This window comes from Pinus tabuliformis, chromosome 4_1 (assembly GCF_031772625.1).
Source record: "Pinus tabuliformis cultivar Carrire ecotype Pingquan chromosome 4_1, CPIR1, whole genome shotgun sequence".
Taxonomy (NCBI): domain Eukaryota; kingdom Viridiplantae; phylum Streptophyta; class Pinopsida; order Pinales; family Pinaceae; genus Pinus; species Pinus tabuliformis.
In genome coordinates this window covers 739,193,144-739,218,979 of record NC_142303.1, presented here as the reverse complement: position 1 = coordinate 739,218,979, position 25,836 = coordinate 739,193,144, and positions in this window count along the sequence as shown.

Below are 25,836 nucleotides of genomic sequence, written 5' to 3'. Positions count from 1 at the left end.
AAAATGAACCCTTAGATTAATAAAACCAAGCGATTGATATTATAAATCCAAAGGAATAATAAACCCAAGGGATAAAAAGTATAAGGCCAAGGTATGTAAAGCCTAAGATAAATACTATAAACCCTAAAATAAACATGGTTTACCATGGATAACCATGGTTGATTTCCATATTGAGATAATCCTTGTCACAATGCAACGTTTGACCATGGCTGACCATGCTTGACCATGATTGAGTTTCATATCAAGACAATCTTTGTGACAATGTGACATTGGACCATGATTGGCCATGGTTGATTTTTCATATTGGAACCATCATTGTCATAATGTGACATTCGACCATGCTTGACCATGGTTGGCCATGGATGGCTATGATTGACCATGGTTGACCAGGATTGATATTATAATCTCAAGGGAATAAGAAACCCAAGGGATTGATATTATAAACCAAAGGGATTAATATAATAAACCTAGGGGATTAATAACAAAATCCGAGAGGATTATGAACATGAGGGAATAATATTAAACCCAAGGAATTAATATTATAAACACAAGGTATATAGACCCTAAGATGAATACTATACACACTAAAATAAACATAGTTGACCCTGCTTTATTTTCATATTGAGATAATCCTTGTCAAAATGTGGCATTGGACCATGGTTTAGCATGCTTAACCATGGTTGATTTCCTTATCAATGGAATCTTTGTGACAATACGATGTTTGACCATGGTTGATAATGATTGACCATGGATGACAATGTTTTATTTTATAAAACATGGTTGACCATGATTATCATATTGAGACCATCTTTATCATAATGTGACTTTGAAACATGGTTGAGACAATGGTTTTTTTCATATTGATACAATCTTTGTCATAATGTGACGTTGGACCATTGTTGACGATTGTTGATTTTCATATTGAGACACTCATTGTCAGAACACGACATTCGACAATAGTTGACAAAAACTGGCTATGATTGACCATGATTGATAATATAAATCCAAGGTAACGATAAACATAAGGGATTGATACTGTAAACCCAAGGGAATAATAAACCCAATGGATTAATACTAAAACCCCAAGGGATTATGAACCCAAGGGAATAATATTAAACCCAAGGGATTAATATTATAAATCCAAGTTATATACACCCTAGGATAAATATTATAAACACTAAAATAAACTTGGTTGACCATGGTTGGTTTCCATATCGAGTCAATTCTTGTCACAATGTTATGTTGGACACTTGGTTAAGCATGCTTGATGATGATTTATTTTCAAATTGAGAGAATATTTGTCACAATGCAACATTGGACCATGGTTGGACGCGGTTGATTCTCATATGGAGACAATATTCATCATAATGCGATGTTATATCATGGTTGACCATGATGGAATTTTTTAAACATTGTTGACCATGATTACTGTTATAAACCCAAGGGAATAATAAACCCTTTAGATTAATACTAAAAGCCCAAGGGATTATAAACCTAAGGGAATAATATTAAACCATAGAGATGCGAACCCTTGGGTTAATAATCCCAAGGTATTGATATTATATACCTAATGGAATAATAAACCCAAGTGATAAAAAATTTAAGCCCAAGATATATAAACCCTAAGATAAATATTATAAACCCTAAAATAAACATGGTTGACCATGGTTGATTTCCATATTGAGACAATCCTTGTCACAGTGCGACTTTGGACCATGACTGACCATCCTTGACCATGATTGAGTTCCATATCAAAAAAAAAAAATTCACAATGAGACATTGGACCATGATTGACCATGGTTGATTTTCATATTGAGACAATCATTGTCACAATGCGACATTCGACCATGTTTGACCATGGTTAGCCATGGATGTCTATGATTAACCATGGTTGACCATGAATGATATTAAAAACCCAAGGAAATAATAAACCCAAGAGAATAATAAACCAAATGGATTGATATAATAAACCCAAGGGAAAAAATAAACCCATGGGATTAATACCAAAACCACAAGGAATTATAAACGCAAGGGAACAATAAATGGAACAGATTGATATTATAAATCCAAGGGAATAATAAACTAAAGGGATTGAAATAATAAACCCAAGGGAAGAAATAAACCCAAGGGATTAATACCAAAACCCCAAGGCATTAATGTTATTAAACCCAAGGGATTAAATATTATAAACACTAAAAAATGGACCATTGTATGGTAGTATCAATATCGTTACAATAAAATACCAACTCTAAAGTAATGTGGGACAAGAGAGGTGTATGGTGCATTGCATCACCAATGGGTGGAAAGTGTAAACAATCTCACTACAACCATGTCATACATAGCATGTTCAGTTTGCCTCCTAAGTTAGTTCATGGCCTAAACCCTCAAAACCCATTAGAAACTAGCAAAGTGGATCCTTAAATTCTTGAAAGGAACTGTTAACTTTGGTATTAAATATACTCATAATTTTGATGTTGAGTTGGCAAACTATTCTAATTGAGATTGAGCTAGAAATATCAAAGACAAAATATCAACTTCAGGATATGAATTCAACCTTCAATTCAACATTTTTTTGTGGAGTCACAAGAAACAACCGATTATTTCTTTGTTGTCAACTGAAGCTAATGACAGAGCTTTGTGCAATGTCACTTGTGAAACAATTTGGTTGAGGTGAGTTCTTGAAGATGTGGGAGAAGTACAAAAGTGCCACAATGATAGAGTGTGATAATAAGATCACCATCAGATTAGCTAACATTCATGTGTACCATACATTATCATTTTGTTAGGGAAGAGATGCAATCTATGGAAATTGATTTATTTTATTGTAATACTAATGAAAATTTCACTAACATCCTTACAAAGACTCTTAGAAAGGAAAAATTTGGAATATGTGGGAATTAGTGGGGTATGGTAGCAAAAAATATTCTCCATTAAAAGAGAGCGTTGGGATAATGGTGAGATTTAGAATATTCTCCTAATAATACAACTTGTTATGTTTGTTTGGACTATTTGTTCAACTAAACTGCATTATTATATATATAAGTGATTGTAGCGTATGAAGTGATTTGTATCGCTAGTAAGTTGCAATCCTTCTTCATATTGTATCTTCCATTTTACGACTATAATGTGAGAAAACTTGAAAAAATATATAAACTTACTATTAAATGTATTCTCACCAATCTCGTCAAGCTTTAAAGCTTAATAATGTTTATTTTTTCATGTTTAGTTCAAGTACAAATTATGGTAAGAGAACTATTCAAATTTTCTTGGTGTTGTATGTGTTAATATATATGGATTTTTGGGCAAAGAGTTGGGCTATATTACACCCCATGTTTGTTTCTCACTCTAGAATGTAACATGATATTATTTCTCACGTTTTAATCGAAAATGACTTGGCTCTTAAGTACTGCTGCCATGAAAATGACTTGGCTCTTAAGTACTGCTGCCATTATTGTTTCCATATGGATAATATGGTATGCAATTATACATATGGTATATAGTTTACCCCCAAAAAAAGAAAGAACAAGCATGCGTGCCCTTTATCGAAAGTCTATATAGATGATATAAAAATGTTAACTAATATTAGAATGTATTATATTGGTAGAGATGTCCATGTGAGGCCCTTTATCTGGCCTAAACTGATCATATGAAAACGTTAATTAATACTACATTACAACACATTTCTCATTATCTACAGTGGTGTGTTCCACGTAAAACGAAAGCCATTTGCCAAATTGCGTGTTGAGATGCGTGACTAGGGTTGTTTTATATCAAGTAGCTCAACACATATGTCCACATCCAACCCTTTTGAGTTAAACCAATGCATTATATACACAACTTCCCTCAATCAATGTCTTTACTTAATGAATATACTATAAAAAAATCATTACAATGTTGGGGAAGGGAAGGCAAATTTTGTGTAATATACAGAACTTCCCTCCATCAATGTCTTTACTTAATGAATATATTATAAAAATAATTATAATGTTGGTAAAGGGAAGGAAAATTTTATGTTATAGTATAGATGTGTAATAGTAGTTATTTTTGTTTAATTCATGACGGGAATCATAATTTATGTTTATGTGGAGAAGTGTTATTGGGAGATGTCTTTTTCACAGGGTGGGAAAACCTATCATAACTTAGTTGTCAAACAGATAGTCCTCTCTCGCTCATATCCACAAATGCAGGCTCACTCATCACCCTTATTCAAGGAAAGCAAAACCACCTCACTCATCACCCTTATTCAAGGAATGTCAAACCACCTAACCTGCTCGTAGTCACTCATCACTCTTATTCAAGGAAATCCAAGCCACCTCACTCATCACCCTTATTCGACGAAAGCCAAGCCACCTGGAATAACCCGCTCGTAGTCCTTAATGGACAGGCTCCTGCTGGTAGTCCATAAAAGACAGGCTTGCTTTCACTCGAGATTCATCTAGGCCTTGGGCCTTTACCATGTTTCCTTAGATCTAAGGAAGACGAGCTCTTAGCCAAACATAAATAGTTATAGGGCATACTAGAGGCTGATATAAAATTACATTTAAAAGTAATAAAAAAATATTTATATTAATAAAAAAATTAAAAATAACAAAAAAAATTAAGTAGTCATTAAAAAATAATTTAATTTTTAAAATTTTAATTTTACATTAATTTTAATATAGATAAGTAAAATAATTGAAGATAAAACTTTTTAATTATATAACTTTTTGGTTATTTAAGATCAGCAGAAAATAATATTATTGATGTTATATAATCAACCATTATATTTTATATTTAATTTATGTATAATATTTAAAATAAAAATATATTAATAAAAAAAATTTCACTATTCATAATATTTAAAATATTTAATGTTTATATTAAATAATATTTTATCTATCAATTTAAAAAAAAAAAACAAAACTTAAAAGAATAATAAAAGTTAAAAAAAATATAAATATTAAAAAATTAAAACTTAAAGAAAACCAAACCTAAACACCATCTAAATGCCCATATCAAACACCAGTGAATCAACCCTATAATATAGAATTATTCGAATCATCCATATGAGTAATCTAATCCAAAGTCATCAAATAAATAAACAACTAGCGTTCCTTTGTTAGTGACGAAGACTCATTTTTACCTGACAGATTATATGCCTGATCTCCTTTGCATTAAATAACGCTCAATCCTCCTCTTAGCCATCGTAAAATTATATCCATGTACAAGACCTCCCAAACACCATGTGGCATTACGCTCAACCCTCCCCCTTAGCCATCCTAAAATTATATCCATGTGGAAGACCACTCGAACTCCATGTGGCATGCCCACGTTAGAAATTCTTCAACCTTGCCTCTCTCACCATCAATCTATTTTTATTAATGCATGCAATTCACACCTCGTTGCATATGTCTTACATGATTAAAAGCGTGGTTCCCTCATACTTCAGATCTTCGGCATGCACCATTCTTATGAAGAAGCTTCTACGAACGTCATTCTATCATAGCCTGGAAAACGACAATACCAACTGAAACTTGTGAAATCTCGAACTCTTTTGAAATTCTTTGATGACAGAATCTTCAAACCAAAATATATATTGCTCACCATTCCCATCGAGCTTGGAGATAAAATCAATTTCATTCCCAGATGAAATTATATACGTATTGCATGTTAGTTGTAAGTCCTCTGTTTTCCCAGATATAAATTTTTCTGCCGTTTTCCACATTTCGCACTTCTATTTACCTTACACAGAGCTACGGTTTTTTTGCCCGATTCTGTTTTAAGACTGTTTCGTTGTTGTTGACCATCACACTTAGTCATCTATCTGTGAGAATAACGCAGAAATAGTTAGTTATGAGTGGTTGAACTGAATTAGTTGTAGGTGGTTGAACAGAATTAGTTATGAGTGGTTAGGAATTAGTTTGTGTTATTTCCTATATAAGTGTGATGTAATTGAGCAAAGAGATTAATGAAGTTGTGTGAGTTTTCTGTTTTAAGTTGGTATCAGAGCTCTTTTGTTTGCGCCTCTCTCCTCTTCGTGGGCAGTGAGTGACTCTGCCATTAGAGTGTGCGCTGGAGCTGAAGCGGGTGCGTGAAGAGACCTCAAGAAAGGCTGCGTGGAGCCGGTTTTTAAACTGTTGATGCGGTGAGCGTGGAGTGCTGATACGTGGTGCGTCCAGAAGAAGACGGAGCAGTGGTGCGTCCAGAAGAAGACGGAGCAATTCAAGTTCGACTCACTGCGCGTGTTTCCGAACAACCGAGGTCCAGGTGTAGTGTTTCGGTTCTGTTAACAGTATTGTTTCGGTTCTGTGTTTTATGCGACTTCTTGCACAACAACGCTGTAAAAGGGAGCAAGTTGTTCTGGGTATTTTAAAACAAAAAGGGAGCAAGTTTGCAAGTTTGGTTTTTTGAACAAGTCCAGGTCTGTAGCAGAGTTTTATTTATTAAATTTCTCAGGCAGTGATCTGAGTGTGAAGTGTATACGCAGGCCCTTTTCTGAGTGTTCTGGCTCTTTTCTGAGTGTGAAGTGAGTGATTTTTTGTTTGAATTTGGTCATTGGTGGAGAGATGGCTAATCCCCTTGCAGATTCATATTTAAATGAGTCTTCAAGACTTGATGGAGAAAATTATGTCAATTGGAAATTTAAGATCATAACAGTACTGGAGGCATACAATCTCTGGCCGATTGTCAAAGGTGACGAGACCAAGCCTCAACCTCCTACTAATACTCAAGATTGGGAGAAGCGTGAAATGAAAGCAAGGGTGCTGCTACGCATGTCAGTGAAGGACAATATTATTCCTCACATTCGGGACTGTGAAACTTCGAAGGCGACATGGGACACTCTCAAAGGTTTGTATGAGACTACTAATGCAAACCGTATTTTATTTTTAAAAACAAAGCTGCTATCTATCAAAATGGATACCAATGAAAGCATTAGCAACTTTGTTTTCCGAATTAAAGACTTTAGTGATAAGCTTGGTGATATTGGTGAAAAGGTTTCTAGTACAGACTTGGTAACTGTTACTTTAAAGGGGTTAGTCCCAGACTATAAAGTCTTTATTTCAGCTCTCTCAGCTAGACCGACACCTCCTACATTTGAAGACTTGGCTGGAATTCTTCTTCAAGAAGAAGAGCGCATGAAAACTTTTGAACTGGAGTCAAATGGTTCTGATTTGGCTTTGACTGCAAGAGGCCAAAGACCATTCCGAGGGAGACCATGGGACAGAAACAGAGGCCGTTTTCAAGCAAAGCAGAAAGGTATGGCACCTCCTGATTCTTATGTTAAAAGGAACATTGAATGTCATTATTGTGGAAAACCTGGACATCTGGCTAAAGATTGCTATAGGAGAAAGAATAATGAATCAAATCAAAGACATAGCAGGCATAATGGAAATTACATAAACAAAGACACCTCAGTGAATGATGGATTTAAAAATCTTAAGTTATTTCTTTCTGATGCTGCATTGTCTGCTGAAACTGATGATGAGAATGCTTGGTTTATAGATTCTGGTGCCTCGGCACACATGACTTGTAATAAAGAATGGTATGCTAAATATTATGAGAAATCTGATGGTACACACATTTACCTAGGAGATGATCGGTCACTTAAAGTTCAAGGCTATGGCATAATAAATGTGTACTTACCTAATGGCCAAATGCGACAGATTCATAATGTGATGTATGTACCTGCTCTCAAAAAGAATTTGCTATCTGTTTCCACTATCACTGATAATCATTTAAAAGTAGAATTTGGTAAATTGGGGTGTATAGTGAAAGATGTTCAGGACCACTACAAGGTTGTTTCTACAGGTACCAGGGTTGGAGGATTGTACAGATTGGATGTGACAGTCAAGCGCCATGTTGCATTGACATCTCAAGAGACATCGACAGCAGAATTATGGCATCACAGGTATGGGCACCTAAATTACAATGATTTATCGTTGTTACAAAGGAAATCAATGGTTGAAGGTCTTCCTGTTATGAAGTGTGAACATTTACCATGTGAAGCTTGTGCACTTGGTAAGCAGCATAGAGAAGAGTTTCCTGTTCATACTGAGAAACGAAAGTATGATATACTTGAATTAATTCACATTGATGTATGTGGACCTATGCAAACTAGGTCTCTTGGTGGTGCTTCATACTTTGTTATTTTTATTGATGATAGATCTAGATATACCTGCGTCTATTTCATTAGAAGGAAAAGTGACATATTTGAGTATTTTAAAGAGTTTCGAAATATGGTTGAAAAACAAACACGAAAGTGCATCAAAATACTCAGATCTGATCAAGGGGGTGAATATAAATCAAAAGCATTTAACACCTATTGTAAATCTAATGGAATTCAACAACAGTTCACAGTGCCACATACCCCTCAGCAAAATGGTGTTGTTGAGCGATGGAATAGAACCTTGGTGGAATCTGCTCGTAGTATGCTGCAAGGTAAGAACATCTCTAATGGTTTCTGGGCAGAAGCCATTAACACTGCTGTTTATCTGAAGAATCGATGTCCCACTAAGAAATTAGTTTTTCAAACTCCTTTTGAGGTTCTTTATGGTTATAAACCTGATGTGAGTCATTTCAAAGTCTTTGGATGTACTGCTTTTGCTCATATTCCTAAGGCTAACAGAAGCAAACTTGATGCCAAGTCCATCAAGTGTGTTTTCATTGGATATTGTACGGATCAGAAAGCCTATAAATTGTTTGATCCAAGTTCCCATAAACTATTTGCAAGTCGTGATGTATTGTTTCATGAGCAGACTGATAAAAGTAACACAAAGAATGATACATGGCATATTTCTAATGATGCACATCTCAAGCTTGATACTTTGATTAAGTAGGAACAGGAACAGGTCCAGGTACAGGTACAGGATCAGGATGATAGCAGTAGTATGAGCACATCTAGCAGCAGTGAGTCATCACAAGGAGGTGATACACCTCAAAGCCAACGAATCATGGATGGAACACCCACACCAAGAAGGTCGTCCCGACAGACTCGGCTTCCTGAAAGGTATAGAGACTATGCCTTAATGTCTAATATAATGAATGTTGAAGAACCAATTGATTATGAGCAGGCTAAACAACATGAACCATGGATTAATGCTATGAATGATGAGTATGCCTCTATTATGAACAATCAAACATGGGAATTAGTGGAACTTCCTGAAAATAAAGTTCCAATTGGAAGCAAATGGTTGTACAAAACAAAATTTAAAGCAGATGGTACAATTGATAAATTTAAGGCAAGATTAGTAGCAAAAGGATATGCTCAACAGGAGGGAATTGATTATGAGGACACTTTTGCACCAGTAGCTAAGTTGAATACAATTAGATTACTGATTGCCTTAGCCACAAAACATAATTGGAATATACATCAATTGGATGACAAATCTGCTTTTCTAAATGGTGATTTAAAGGAAGAAGTTTATTTGGTTCAACCTGAAGGGTTTGTCAAACAGGGACAGGAGCATCTGGTTTGCAGGTTAAGAAAGGCATTGTATGGTTTGAAACAGGCACCAAGATCATGGTATGTAAAGATTGATACCTTCTTTCTTCAGAATGGATTTGTGAAAAGCAAAAATGATCCTAACTTGTATTTTAAGAAAGATGAAAAAGGAAATGTTGCTTTAATATCTTTGTATGTGGATGATCTCATTATAACAGGCAGTGCTCACAAGTTAATTGAAGAAATTAAAGTTCAGTTGTCACAGGAATTTGAAATGAAAGATTTGGGTGAAATGCATTACTACTTAGGAATTGAGGTATGGAGAGAACCTGGTAAAACTTTGATCACTCAAAGCAAATATACAAAGGAGATTCTTAAAAAGTTCAATATGACAGATTGCAAAGCTATGTCAACTCCCTTAGAACAGAATGCAAAGTTGTACAAAGAAGATGGATCGAAAGAGGCAGATGGAACATTATATCGTCAGTTAGTGGGAAGTTTGAACTATCTCACCACTACCAGACCAGACATTGCATACTCAGTCAGTATCCTTAGTCAATTCATGGCTAAGCCTTCAGGAAATCACTGGATTGCTGCAAAGAAAGTTCTCCGATACTTAAAGGGAACAGTGAATCTTGGTATTATGTATATTGATGTATCTGATGTTGCACTGACAGGTTTTTCTGATTCAGATTGGGCAGGAAATCCAGATGACAGACGATCTACCTCTGGCTATGCATTTCATATTGGATCAGGGGTCGTATCTTGGAGTAGTAAGAAACAACCAACTGTTTCTTTATCATCAACAGAATCAGAGTACAAAGCTTTGACCAATGCCACCTGTGAAGCTATTTGGTTGCGGAGAATTCTTGCAGATCTTGAAGAAGCGCAAAGTGGTGCAACATGTATCAATTGTGATAATCAGAGTGCTATCAAATTAGCACATAATCCAGTTTACCATGCTAGAACAAAACACGTTGAGTTACAGTACCACTTTCTACGTGAGAAAATTGAGTCAAATGAAATTGGATTGATATTTTGTAACACCAAGGATAATGTGGCTGATATATTTACTAAGCCCCTTGGTAAAATCAAATTTGAAGTTTTTAGAAGTCAGTTAGGTATTGTAGAAAATCCATTTCTCCATTAAGGGAGGATGTGAGAATAATGCAGAAATAGTTAGTTATGAGTGGTTGAACTGAATTAGTTGTAGGTGGTTGAACAGAATTAGTTATGAGTGGTTAGGAATTAGTTTGTGTTATTTCCTATATAAGTGTGATGTAATTGAGCAAAGAGATTAATGAAGTTGTGTGAGTTTTCTGTTTTAAGTCTATCTATTCGGGTGCAAAGAATTAGATAAGAGAGGTAACTTAGTTTAGGTTCTGGTTGGTCAACCTTGGATTGGAAAGGGTGAGCGGGCAGGACCTGACCTACCTTCCTTTATGGAGCTTCCTTCACTAGATAGGAGGACTTGACCTTCTATCCAACCTTGACCTACCTACCTTACCTGAGGTAGCTCTTTGCAGGTCCGAAATCAAGGGTCAGTCATATCTTCCCCAACCTAATTTGAACCCCGTAAGTGATAACATACGCAAATATATATATATATATATATATATATATATATATATATATATAGATATATATATATATATATATATATATATATAAATTTTATTTTTTATTTCAGTTAGTGATAATTATATTTGACTTAATAAATTATTATTTTCTCAATTAAAACTACATAAATTACTTTATAAATTAAGTAATTTTCAATAATATCAAAACGAAATCTAAAAAAACTAACCAAGTCAACATGGAAAAGAATTGCAAAGAGCTTCGTTTTTCTAATTATTAGCCCAAGCCACCATTATTTGAGATTGCTGGTTTGTACAGGCTGGATCAATGAGACAAAACATTGACTCATGCAGTGCGTAGATTGCAATATGTCAAATCAATTGTATCCATGCCAAGCAACAAAGCAACAACCTAAATGAATGACAAATTTTAGAGCATTAGTAGATATTCATTTAATTTAATTTAATTTTTAGAATAAAATTAATTTTGTTTTTAATTAAAATAATATCAATAATAATTTATATTTTTTTGAAATATATATATATATATATATATATATATATATATATATATATATATAGATGTCAAATTTCTCGTCATCTATTTAAGTTAATGTCGTGATTTAGTTTTTCATCTTGTGTGGAAGATAAACTACACTAATTAATTGGACAAACCTAAACTAAAAATTTCTTGTATAATTTTTATAAAAAAATCTCTCAATATTAATTTTTTTTTATAAAATAATAAATTTTATATTTTAAAATTTATTAAAATAATTTTTGATCCCACCAAAAATAATATGAGTTTGACCAAATACAAAATGCTATATCTCTACCTCACACAAAACAATTGACTAGTATGTAATAGGTACCTTATATATTTCAATATAAAATTGGTTTGGTTATATATATATATATATATATATATATATATATATATATATATATATATATATATATATATATATATATATATATATATATATATATATTATAATTACATGTTTTTTTCCAAAGAAAAAAAGCGAAATTTTATTAAAATAAAAAGTTGCAAAGCATATGCATTAAGCATTCAATTTGGCTGTGTGAAAGAAGATCTTACAGCCCGCAATGTACAGTACTCCTAAAAGTAGAAAGAGAAAGAGATGCTCCAATTTTTCGGAGAGCGGCCTAAAGGAAAACGCTGGCCTAAGTTTTCCTGCCCTTCTTCTTCTCCACTTTTCGCCAACCATCCATGTTGGGGGTGGAGTCAATAATGGCTAACCGGTTTTCTGTCGTAATCATTGGTGGCTCCTTATCTGAATCCGATCCTTCAAGGCTGTGGCTTCGCTTATTACCACTTATTTTTAGCTCGAGCTCTTGTTCCTTTTCCTCATTAATCTCCTTGTCCTTATTTTCCTGATTTTTATCCTTTTCTGTATTTTGTTCTTCTTTTTTTGTTGTAGTTGCCTTCTTAAGTGTGGCGTCTATATTCTGCCATCCTTTCGGCTTCCTTTGTTGTTGCTTTCTCTTGTTGAGGCTTGGACGTGCATTGTACAGATGACCTATTTGTTGACATCCCCGGCATCTCAAAGCTGTATTCTCATAGTCCAAAGATTGTTTCCACTCTGTGTTATTGAAATTCAGGATGATGCTCTCAGGTAGTCCTCGGCTGAGATCTACCTCGACACATATTCTGGCAAAAGTAAATATTCCTTTTATGTGTCTCTCTCCATCTATCTTTAATATTCTCCCCAACGTATTTCCAATTGCTATTAGGACCTTTGAATGCCAAAAATGTAATGGAAGATTATGCATCCTAACCGATGCTTGCATCCTTGATACCACCATGGTGTTAGCATCAATTTCAGGAAACCAAGGGGTAATAAACAGTCCAGCACTGCCCCAGAACCATGGCCCTTGGTTGAGAACCGTTTCCTTTTCTTCCTCTGTATCAAAACATACTATAAAAAACCCTTTAGGGTATAGGTAGATTTGGCACTTTTTTGTCCAAACCGAGTAGATCCATTGATACAATGCATCAGTTCTAGGCCAAAAGCCATTAAATCTACAAATAACTGCATTTTTTTGTAGATCTGAATATATGTTTTTTACCTCTGGTATTTCGATGGAGATGGATGGGCTCTCCGGCATTTGATCTACAATGTACTGCCCTGGAGGTTCAGTGACAGTTGTGGTGGTTTTTCCTTTGCCCTTCACTGCTTCCTTAAAAAACCCTTTGCTTTGCGAGCTAGTTCCAGCGTTTTCGGCTCCTCCTCGTAATCTCATATTGAGAAAGATTGTGGAGCCTGGCTTGATGTTGTATTCTTGCATGGTTCTGCATTCCTGCAATGATCTGCCCTCATTTAACAGGTGTTGTTCCTCAGCTGGGTAGCCAGTTTGATCGGCGATATTGTTCTTCAGATCTGAAACCCTGTCGCTGTCATATGTCCAGATCACGATTGTGGTTTCTTTTGGCGTCTTAACAAAGATTTGAAACCCCGACCTAGCACTCTGGGGTGGCTCGATTCTTATCGGATCTGAGCCAATCAACTCCGTATCCGAGAGAGGTTCCAGATAAAACCTTGGGTCGAAAGAACATTCACCCGTGCTCTCCATTTTTTCCTTTTCACTTGGGCAGAGGGATGACTTGGCGTGTGCATACCTCCAGATCTAGGCTTGGGATGGACCTTCCAGTCTACTGTATGCCTGGTCTGTCAGATTGAAGGAAGATCTTGTCAAGTAGTTCAGTTTGTCGGCTTGAAGATCCCCGCAGTCTCTTTGCCTCAGAGTATTCTGCTTCGCACTCTTCCTTCCCTTTTCTGCGCTTCCTTCTTAGTGACTCAGATACGTCAACAGATCGCTGAATGGCTCGAGTGGTAGATCCCTCTACAATGAACTTGGATGCAGCTCCGTTGATTGAGTTGCTATTGCTCATTGACTCCCGTCCCACGTAACCGGGTTGCAGAATGAGTGCAGACGCGTGAGGGTTCATGGCTCGGACCTTGAATCGAAACCTCCCACCTGCTGCCGCGATTTGATGTCATGATTTCATTTCATATTATAATTACATGTTGTATTTTAGTTTTATATGTTTTATGATATGGATATTAATGTTATATTTATTCAAAAAGTCACAATTAGAAAATAATAATTTATTTATTAATTTATATTATTTAAAATTAAATTTATATATCATAAAAAGATTTTATTATATATGATTTATTTTTTATATATTTTAAAACTAATTTTAAATTAAATAAAAATAATTAATAAATGATTAAAATATTTATAAATACTTTTTTTATATTATTATTAAACATAATTCAAAATTACTTCATAAGAAGTTTTTATATTAAATAGTTTGTGTATTTATAGTTTATGATGTGATCGCCATTTCAATTATCTTTCTAATCATTTATAGATGAAACCAAAACATTGTACATTTTATTGTCAATCTTAAGTTCATATGAAACTTGGGTGCTATCATGCATCATCTATGTTAGCACAATTCATAGATGTACTATTCTAAATGCATGTCACAAGGATAGATATTGAGATACTTTGACAAGTCACTAGGAAATATCCACAACACACTTGAAATCTTATTCACACATTGTAGGAAACTAAAATACACAGTTTGCAAGAAAATAAATATCACACTTGTGCAAAATAAATCATAGATGGATTTAAGGTGACTTGTTCCATTATTAAGATCACCTTAGTTGTAAAAGATTGCAATCACACATGTAGAAACTATCAGACCATAGTTTGTTCATAAAGGAAATTGGACCATCAATCATATTATGTAAATATGGCAATCAAATTGAACCAAATAAAAAAAGAAAAAGGAAAAATCATAAATATGGAAAACAATATATTCTAGTGCTAGTGTGGAGTTTTAGGGACAAAAGATATAGCAATGACCTAAGTCACTATTGTATTTATTTATTTAGTTTCTGAAGAAAAATCACAAACTTTCTATTAATAAAAACAAAAGGTTGCATTTGTAGATGCATAATTGCATTCATATGTTGTCCCTAAATACCATTCTATGTGCTTGAAACACCCATTGTAGCCATGCTACCAAAAGAACCTTTCACCAATTAAACTCAGTTTTTCCTTTTTACCTTTTTTCAAACCCCAAATTTTTGAGAGACCATAATAATGGCTAAATATTCTCCTTCTGAAATTTTTGGCACATCCTTGTATGAATCTAAGCTCTATGAGACGTGTGTTCTCTTTTTTCCACCTTCTCCTTGGATTTCGCTCTTTTCTCCATGACGGTTATCAGAACTTTGGAACATCACTAGACGAGTAGAAAACTCTGCATGTTTGGATAATCCCCTCTACATTTGTTCTCCTTCACTATGAGAAGCTTGTTCATTTTGCACCTTCGGTTGTTGCTGACTCTCGTCCTCTTCTTCCTCTTCTTCATCCAAAAGAGAAGGATCTGGAAATTACTAATCCTTTGGCTTTTGTGGCCTCTTCATTGCCCTTTTTTTCCTTAGGGACAAGAATTTTCAAAGTTCCCTATTTGTTGCCATATCCAGCGCCTGCAAGCAGTGTTTTCAAAATCTAACCATTGTATCTACTTAACTTCTTGGTGGATCATATGGATATGATATGATAGACCTTTTCTCAGGTCTATCTCCACACATATACGTGCAAAAGTAAAGATACATTTTTACATTCTTTACCAGTCCAACTTTAGAAATCTCTCAATGAGTTTTGAATGCCTTCTATGACTTGGTGATTCCAAAAGGGGAGAGGGAAATTATGTAACCTTACCCATACCAACATCTTTGTAACTACCATTGATGTGGCATCAAACACAGGAAACCATGGAGTGACAAAGAGACCTGACCATCCCCAAAACCATGGTCCTTCATTTAGGACATAATCCTTATCTTACTGTGTCAAATTGAACCAAAAAAAAGCATTTTTCACACAGATAAAAGATCGCAATTTTTAGTCCAGTTGAGGTATATCCATTGATGGATATCATCTCACTTGTCCTAGAAGCCATTAATCGACATATAATAGCTTTGGCTTATAGAAAAGTGAAGAGACCACTCACTTCAGGTAAGTTAATTGGAAGATCTGGAGCTTTCTCCATATTCTCAACTGGGTAAGGTCCTGGAATTGTCGGATTTGGGGGTTGTTTATTTGTTGTGGCATTTCCCCTCTCACTACATCTTTAAATGAAACGAGACCTTTTACAACTGATGATGATGGATTGTTCATTCCAGGAGCTCCACCTTGAAACCTTAAATTTGTAATAATCATAGAATTATGATCGATGCCATAATCTCTTAGATTGATGGTATCCTGAAGAGATTTTCTCTCTAAAACCAGATTCTAGATGTTGGTAGGGATATCTAGTTATTCATGCACCTTCATTTTAAACTATGATTCTAGATCTACTAGTCGAGGCTCTATAAGGATTGTATTTCCATTTAGATCCTTCAAAAAAATTTGGAACTCTTCTTCGCAAGCTTGATCTCGATCTTCATATTGAGAACTCACATGTGGAGGGAAAGTGGCCCATATCATATATCTAGGATGACACCTTAATCCTCCTACTAGATCCACATCAGTGAGAGTATAAATATGGGGATATGGATGCCACCTATTCCAGCCATCTTTCGTGCTCTGGTCTGATCTCGCCACTATTGCCAACAAGTGGCCTAGCAATAGATCCAAAGTCACAATACTTGGATCCGATCTCCATAGTATGATAACATCACCCCGATGCCATATTGTCCTACCCCTTCTAGATACTACACATGAAATATGGTGATTTGACAGATCCGAGCTAAAATTGTCAATATCTCGCATAAAAAAAACAACAGGATGAGGAATCAGAGTTTGTCGATTCTATCCATTGTTTATCTACTAATAGGAGCCACAAGATACCCTAAAGAAGAAAGCAAGACTCTGGATGTGTCACTAGACACATATCCTTCGATCAAAATCTCGTACATTTGTTTATATTGGAGAATAGGTCCAAGACCTTGCCACTCGTTCTATAGAACATTGTTGTAGAGAAAAATGTGACATGTGTCACCATGAAAGCAAAAACTGTAGAGAACCAAATCTCGCGGATAGTATTAAAGAGGAAATATCCTACTTCAAGCTAACCACTGTAAGAATCTAAGCTTAATCATACCTCCCCTGTGATCCTTCCGTTATAATCTACAGGTTTGAATCAGAGCATGACTACGTACGAGGAGGCCTAAAACATTACATTAACTGTATCCATATCTCTCCCAATTCATAAAGACTCTTATGTTCTAAGGATTTCTTTTTAGACTGTATTAAGTCACAAATTATTTTACAAATCTTATAACAATCATTAGTTCATAATTAATAACATCGTTAATGATAGAGTTGCAAAAATAAACCTGCAATGCAAAGTTACTTCATTGCAAATGATTATATTTTCAACACATGAAATTCAATGTTCTACTAAAGGAAAATTCATAATTACAACAAAGTATTAAATAGAAGGACTTTTGAAACTAAAACTAATATAAAGAGATATTGCAGCTACTCTATAAGTATAGACATTGCCTCGCTAAGGAGAGAGCCTTTCCTCCTTAATTGAGGCACTATTTTATACAACTAATAAGGCACTAAATGATCAACACACCATCCCTTGGAAAGGAATGAAATGGATATTTTATTATAAAAAAGTAACTACAACACATAGATCAATACAGATGTTGGTTTCCTAGCTTGCTACTAGCTACATAGATCAAGAAGAGTAAGAGTTTCATCACCAATTTTTCCAAGGAATTCAATGCATGTAACAACGATGTGTTAAAATCTCATGTAATAAAGGTTAATAAAGGATAAAAAATATCAAGGTCATGGGACATGTATTCCAAGTTGAATTTTGGGAAAAATGCTACAATGGGCATCACTTTCAGTTTATTAATGGCTAAGGTAATTGGAAAAGGCATTTTCAAAGGTAAAGAGGCATTAACTGGCATTTATTTATGAAAATAAAAGAAAATAGGAGAAGAGGAATGTGAAGAGACACATATTTCCCTGAGAGGTAAATTAGAAGAAAATTAAGGAAAATGAAGAAAATAGAGACATTAATAATAAAATGTCTGGTGAGCACCAGTATTGCAGTAATAATGTTGCAACTCCTGGGCTGCCTACTTTACTCTTATCAACCTGGTAGTTCGTAACAAGCTTGGAAGCAATGGTGCTGTATGCACAAGTACTAGTTCTTACTGTAAGCTGTCACTTGGTCTGTTGGCGCAAAATCACTAGGAGCTCAAGCCAACTTCTATGGATTCCAGAAGAAGCTCTATATGTGATGAAAGAAATGAAAGATTACTCTATAGAGGCTACTCTACTTGCAGAAAGGAAAAAGACTGAAATGTAAAGTAAACCTAGAAAACCCTACTTAACCAGCTAATCCTACTTTTGCAAAGAGCACTATGAAAACCATGAAATGAATTCCATTCTACTCAAGTAAACGGCATCTACTCAAGCTACTTCTAGAAGTAAATGAGCAAAAAACATATTTTTGGATTTTTATATATGTTTTATGTGAAATTGACATGCACGTATTTTATTGTGTATGAAGGTGGAAGCGAATAGGTGGTGTTGAAGGGCGACTTTGATGTTTTAGGAGATTTAGGATGGTGTAGATGGGTCCTAGGAGGTCTTGGGTGGCCTTCTGGAGGCTTTTCCCACACTCAGCCTTCAAAAGAAAGCCTACAGGAAAATCTACAAGAGGACATAGGGGATCTACAAGAGGTCTACAGGAGGATGCCGAGAGCAATTTTGAAGGTTTTGAAGGTGTGAGAGTGGGTGGAAAGGGTAGATGAAGGCTGGGATGATGTGTTAGGGCACCTAGGGTTCACCAAGGATCACTAGGAGAGGGAAAGATGGTCGGGAGAGAGGAAGAAATCCTATGGAAAAACGCAAAAAACTAAGGCAGATTTGAGGTGAACTTTGGGTGACCTGTAGGGCATAGATCAGGGAGAGAATGTGATGGCTGATAGGCTAACCTACTGTGAGAAGAAATCTACTGCAAAAGAACTAACAGTGAAACAATGAAATCAAGCAAGCAAGGAAATTAAGTACATTAAAAAATAAAAAATAAAATAAAAATGAATTTTGCATCAAGCTAATCTACATTATGAGCTATGGAAAGAAATGTTGAAAAATGCTATAATGAGAGAAAGTATGAAAAAGGACTTATTGTAAAGACAGAAATGAGCTTGGTGAAAGAGATCTAAATCAAAGCATTAACCTTCTAACAAACTGCAACACTAGAAATCCTATGGAGAAGGAAAATCTGTGTTTTTGTGGAACCAAGAGGGTCTTGGCCTTAGTTCATGGTCCCGAAGGGAGGAAAGGAGGCCAAGCCACTATTGTTGGCCTTTTGTATCTTCTTTCTATCACTGTTTACCCTACTATAGAAAACAAAAATGGAAACAACCTTCTAAATCACCAAAAGCAACCTGTTCTTAACCAAGAAATAAATTCATCTAACAACAACTAATCCCTAAACTGAAACAAAGCATATAAATACAAACAAGAAGAGGTTGCCTGCTTGGATTGGGCCCTAACAGAAGAGTTTTAGCCCTCTGAGGTAACTCAGTGCTAGCTCAAGAAGAATCTCATCTTTATTATCAAAATAGTGATAGGATTACATGAAACTGTCACCAAAAGTAAGATCGAAGTTGAGCAGACTAAAACTGCAACAAAAATTCAACAAAATATTTGACCCTAGTGAGGCCTTAGGCCTCTCCACTTATACAACTGAAGCTCCCAATAGCTTCCTTAAAATTAAGGAGGCTTGGCTCCAAAAACTCGAGATAAACATAAGTTAACCTCCACTTTCTCGGTTGCCTCCTAGTGCATTGATTTGGTTGTTTGTGCTTCGAGCTGCATGAAGGAGAATTCAAAGTGGGGAGTAATAATTGAAGGGGATTCCATCCTATCAATCCTCTCCTTTGTCCACTTCGAATTATTGTTGCCAATTGTCCATTGAATCTTTGACTTTGTCTTCAAAATTCAACAAAAAAAATGCATTAAACACATATTAGACCTCATGGCAGCATAACTAACCCAACTCACTCCATAAGCATAAATATAATCAAAAAGCATGCAATAAGCTAAGAGAATGGTTGATTTAACTATGTTAGGAGGAAAAATGATCCCATATCATTACCCATTTATGGGGCTCATCATCACAACCCTTCTGAAGGTGTTGCTCATCCTCTGAGCAACTTAGTCCATCTCGTCATCTTTGATGGCCCTGGTGGCCTCTCTAGCATCCCAAGCTTTTGATGTTGTTTCCTCTTCCTTGTCATAGAAACCCCTTTTCTATCTATCTCTTCCCACTGCCTCTGCTCCTCTTCTTCAGCTCTCCCTTCTAGCATGCCTAACAGCAGTGGTGGACTCAGTTTGAGGCCAATCCAATTGACCTACAACCTTTGCATTGAGTGCTTATATATTGGCACTCTCCTTAGTGCCTCCTTCATCCTCATCGAGGAATGATATTCCATGATCTTTAGACTATGTGGTAAGGTGTTCGATCTCCTCATACATGCATGCACTCAGTCATCCCCAAGTAACCTTTCCATGTCCTCAAAATGTGCAATGGCTTGTGCTTGATCACTTATATATCTAGGGGCAATTTGAGGATTATTTGCAAGCAACTGGTGTGTGCTGATGAGAGCCATGGGATCTGATGGCTCAGCTCTGATCATTAGTGCCTCATTCTGCTCTTTGATCATCAACCTTTTTACTTCGGTTTCCCTTAAATCCTCATGGCTCATCCAGGAAGCCATGGCCATTAGTTGTAGGTCCCCTAGACTAGCATTAGGGTCCCACACATTCATGTCTGTGAGGGCCATATTATGCAGGTAAAATTCTACCATTTTTGCCTTATCTTCTGTTGTACTTTGGTCACACAGGTCCATAAATTGTTTGTAATCTTGAAAAGGCATTGTGCCTCTTTGTGCCAAGGTCTTGATCTGAAATTGCATCCACTGGTCCTTGAGATACAGGGCATAGGATTTTTCTAGTTGCCTACATTGCAATGCCTCTATGGACTAGCTGGCCATGCATGCCAGTTGGGCCTCTTTCTCTTGCAGCTACCTCCTTAGCAATTCATTTTCTGCTTCAATTTGGCTCCTTGCAACTGCTTCTCTACGTCTGACAGCACTTAACTCCCTGCCCATTTCTCTAAGTTTATTCTCCATATGGCCAATATCCTTAACTCCCTTGGATTTGGCTATTTGCATCCACCTATGGGTCCTTATTCTTTCTTTCTCCAACTCAAAGAATAATGGGATTGCAAATTTTTGTGGAATGATTCTCCCCCCTAAATAAGATTGTAGTAAGAGACAAGACTAGGCTGGGGGTTAGGTTCTTCTGCCTTTGTTGCTTCCTCCTTCCCCTGTGGCTGTCCTTCTATCCTCTTTTCAAGTTTTTCGGTCTCCTGTAGTCTTGAAAGGGTCTCCTGTAGAACAGTCTATGCCTCCTGTAGAACTATTTTTTAGTCCTGTAATTCTACCTTTTCCTTCCATGTGGGAGATCTAGGAGTCCCCCTTTCATAAGTGATAGGTGCCTTGGAAGGGGATTCCTTTCCTTGGGCAGAGGGTGAATCTGCAATAACAATAGGCACTTTAGAAGAAGGCTAGGGTTTCCCTATTTTGATCCTTATGCTCTTCCTAGCCCTGAAATACATTGAGGTCTACCTCTTGCTCTTTTTTTTTTTGTTTAAATAGGGTGTTGAGGGTAGTGAGAGCAGCTATTGCCTCTGTTTCTAGGGTCTCCAGAGACACTTCTATCTTTTCTACCCCTCTTTATCCTCCTCCTGTCTTTTTCTCTGTCTCTGTTTGTTTTGTTTCCTCCTTCTCTGTCTTGGTTTCTTCCTTCTTCCCTTCTTGTTCCTCAGTTTCTTCCCCTTCTCCCCCTTGCTGCTCTTCCTCCTCACTATCAAAAGGGCAGATATCATAGGTGAGGGCCTTTATGTGATCTTCTACTGTCATGTTTTAGAAAATTTCCCATGCTATGGGGATTGTGAATGTATGGAGTTCTTCTTCCACTAAAATTTTAATTAACCCATGGTGAGACAGCTGATCTGGAATCCCTGCCTTGAACTTAATGCTGGAGTCTATGAGGGATTACATGAGGAAATAGGGGATGTTGAGTTTCTGGGGTGTTGGAGTGTCCATGCCATATCTCAGCTCATGAAGGATTCTAAAATGGTAGCCATAGACTATGCTATACCTCCCTTCATAGGAAACGTATTTGATGATTTGGTAACTAACCTCATGCCAAGGGTAGGGTATGCTTGTCCTTCTAATGCCATTTTTATCTTCTACAAGATGTTCATTGTTTTGGAAGAAATTTTCTTGGCAGCCTGTCCAATTGGTTTTTTCATCTTTGCTCCAAGGCAATCCAAGAGGAAGGGTAGTAACCCTACTGATAAATTCTAGGGTGATTTCCATGGAAAGACCTCTAAGAGTGACAGTGGCATGGGTTCTTGAGTGAGGGACTAAATAAAGGGCAAATTCCTGAGCAACTTCCTCATCAAACACTCAGAATTTTCCAAAAAATGTCATCTAATTTGCCCTGATGAATCTGGCTACTACTTTGGGATGTTCATGGAGCCTGGTTGAATTAGTGGGCTCCTTCCTCATGAATCCTCCTGTCATTGTGCTTATACCACTTTTGAACACCAAATGTAGAGATGGAGACAAGAAATTTGAAGAAAATAGGAAAACAGAGGGAAACTGTGTTTTTTTTTTTTAAATAGGCAAATTTTTTTTATGTAATTCCTCTTCTTTTATGGACTCAATTCCTCCTTAAAATGATATCATTCCTTTCAAATATTGATAATCCAAGTGGGTATGCCTGGAACCTACCTCCTCAAGGCAGAAATCAAGCAAAAAGCCCGTGTTTTCTTCTCAAAAACAACTCACTGCCCCTCCTGTAGAACTGCCTGTAGGTGCTCCTGTAGAACCTGTAAGTGCTCCTGTAGAACGCTAATAGTAGGAGGATGGATGAGTGCGATGGAGAAGGATGGTTTCGAGGCTGTGGGGTGACAAGGACCTTGTTGCAACTAAGTGTACGGGGATAGAATGAAAGTAAAGGTGGTGAGAGTGTTTCGAGGAGGAGTACTTATTCCTTCTTTTAGATATTTCTGGTGATGGGTTGTGCTGGAAAAAAGGTACATTGACCATATTTGGACCGTTGGTCCCCACCTTCCTTGTCATCATGGTTTCTTCCTGCAATCACCTCTCATTATTGCATCAAAGTTTGCAAACCCTCCACTACCCGTCCTTGGGATCTTTCCATAAGTTGACTATGCACATGTGTTGTGACATCTTTAGATGAGTGCAGTCAACTAGATGAAGGTGGCCAAGTTAATTGGCCACCTTTTCTTGTTCAACCCCAATCATCTCATTCGCTTATGCATATCTTTCAATTACACAAATGCAACAAAGGAGTGGGTTAGTCACTTACCTGTTAGTCGAATGTATGTGTTGTGAGGTATTTTGGCTCCTTTTACTGTTGCATGCTTGTATTTCCTTTGTTGCATGCTCTCTACTTTCTGATGTGTGGTTGTTTGTCTTGTGTAGGTATCCTCTAGTTGTATCTAAGCTTCAGATGTCTCCTTCAATCCCATGATTTCACTTCTTTTGTTGTTGTGGCTTGATTTTAATGGGATCAGGTGCTACAGGAATTCCTACAGGAGCTCTTGTAGCTGCTTCTTCCTTTAAAATTTCAGTTTATTTCTATACTGGAAGATATGAGGATGATGCCAGAGATGCTAATGGAGATGGATAGGTATTACGTAAGCTACAGGTGAGATTTGAGGTGCTGCTTCCTTTATTTTTTGTTTTTTCTCTAAAAACTAGTTTTCTATGTTTTTTTGTGACAGGAAGGGAAAAAAATGATGATGATGATGTGATGTAAGTGCGGATTGGATGGAAAGGAGGGTTGATAGCTGTAGGATGGTTTACATGTTCTTCATAAAGCTTCCCAACCCCTCAAACTGCTTTTCAGAACCATTTCTGGCTCTCTATGATCCTACAAGAGCCTCCTTTAGAAAACACAGGGCCTCCTGTAGAACACAAAGTCTCCGGAAAAAAACACAGTGGGGTGGAAGAAAGGTTAGAAATGATGGAGGAGCTGAAATAGGCTCTTTGGCATCTTCTGTTGCTTCCTGTGGTCCTCCTGCAACCTGCAACACACATTAAAATTCAATTCTCCTTTTCTTCTTTTCTCTTTTTTTGTTTTTTGAAAACAAGTAGGGCGCCTCAAGGAGGTTTTCACCTTAACTGCCTGCCCTGGGTGTCTCCAAGGGAGGTTTTCACCGAGGGATCTTATTCTCTTTTTCTTTTCTTTTTATTTTTATTTTTTGGCATCACTGAGCTGCCTCAGAAGAAGTTTTCAACTCAATGATGGGACTCAAGCGTCTCCTGGAGGTTTTAACTTGAGTCCTTATTTTTTATTTCTCTTTTCTATTTCTTCAATGAGTGAGCTAAGTGGAGGCTAAGACATGCTCCACTACCATCACTATCTTATTCAAATCTTCCATGAAATCTCGCTTGGAGAGGGGCTTCTTGTAAATTTTCAACCTATGTCCATTGAGAAGCATGGGGATGGCTTCCTCATCAATGGTTCTTATCAGAATTGAACCATTGTCATTGCATTTTTTCATAGTGTAGAGTCCCAGCCATATTGTCATCAGCTTGCCTTTGAAGTCTTTATACCTTGAATCAAAGAGCAGTGCCCAATCTCCCTCTTGGAATTGCTTCTTCTTGATATTTTTGTCATGCCATATCTTCCTCTGAACCTGAACTACCTCTGTGTGGAGAAGGGCTTGCAATATTTTTTCATCCAATCCATTGAGCTGGAGTAGTATTTCCTTCTGTGCATCGCTGAGGTCTAGGTCTAGCTGAGCTGCCATCCTTAGTGTATTGAATTCAAATTCTATCGATAGCAAAGCTTTCTTCCCATAGACCAGTTCATAGGGTGTGAACCTTGTGGTGGTCTTCCATGTTGTGTTGTAGGCCTAGGTGGCCTTAACTAATCTGTCCGCCCAATATTTTCTGATGTTGCTCACTACCTTGGTCAGAATTCCTTCCAAAGCTCTGTTAGTGACTTCCACCTGCCCATTGGCTTGTGGATGGTAAGGGGTGGAATTCATGTGCTTGATTTTATGATGTGTGAGCATGTATTCAATCAAATTGGAAGTGAACTGACTGCCTTGATCTATGACCAATTCTCTTGGATAACCGAACATGTAGAATATGTTTTCTCTCAAAAACTCAACTACTTTTTCCTCTGTTGCTGCTTTGATTGCTTTTTTTTCTGCCCACTTTGTTAGGTAATCGGTGCACATAATGATGTATTGTTTTTGTTTTGAAGGAGGGTTGATAGGACCCACAAAGTCCATGCCCGACTTCTCAAATGGTGCAAAGGTCACTTTAGGTTGCATGGGCATCTCATCCTTTGGAGTAGGTTCCCCATCCTTTGACACCAATCACACTGGTTGGTGTATCTCCTCACATGTTGATGAAGAGTGGGCCAATAGTATCTTGCTTACAAAATTTTGAAGGCAATTCTCTTTGCTGCAAAATGACCTCCACAAAGCTCGTCATGATAGGTCAGGAGGATGTCAAAAACTTTCTCCTCTCTAACACATCTTCTCAAGATCCGATCTGGGCCAAGTTTGAAGAGATTACCCCCAATCCAAGTGACAGGGGTGCTTTTCCTCACTATCTTTCTCTTCTCCTTTGAGGGCGGGTGTGGTGGGAACTGCAGTGAAACCAAGTAGTTTGCTATATCCGCAAACCATGGAGAGAT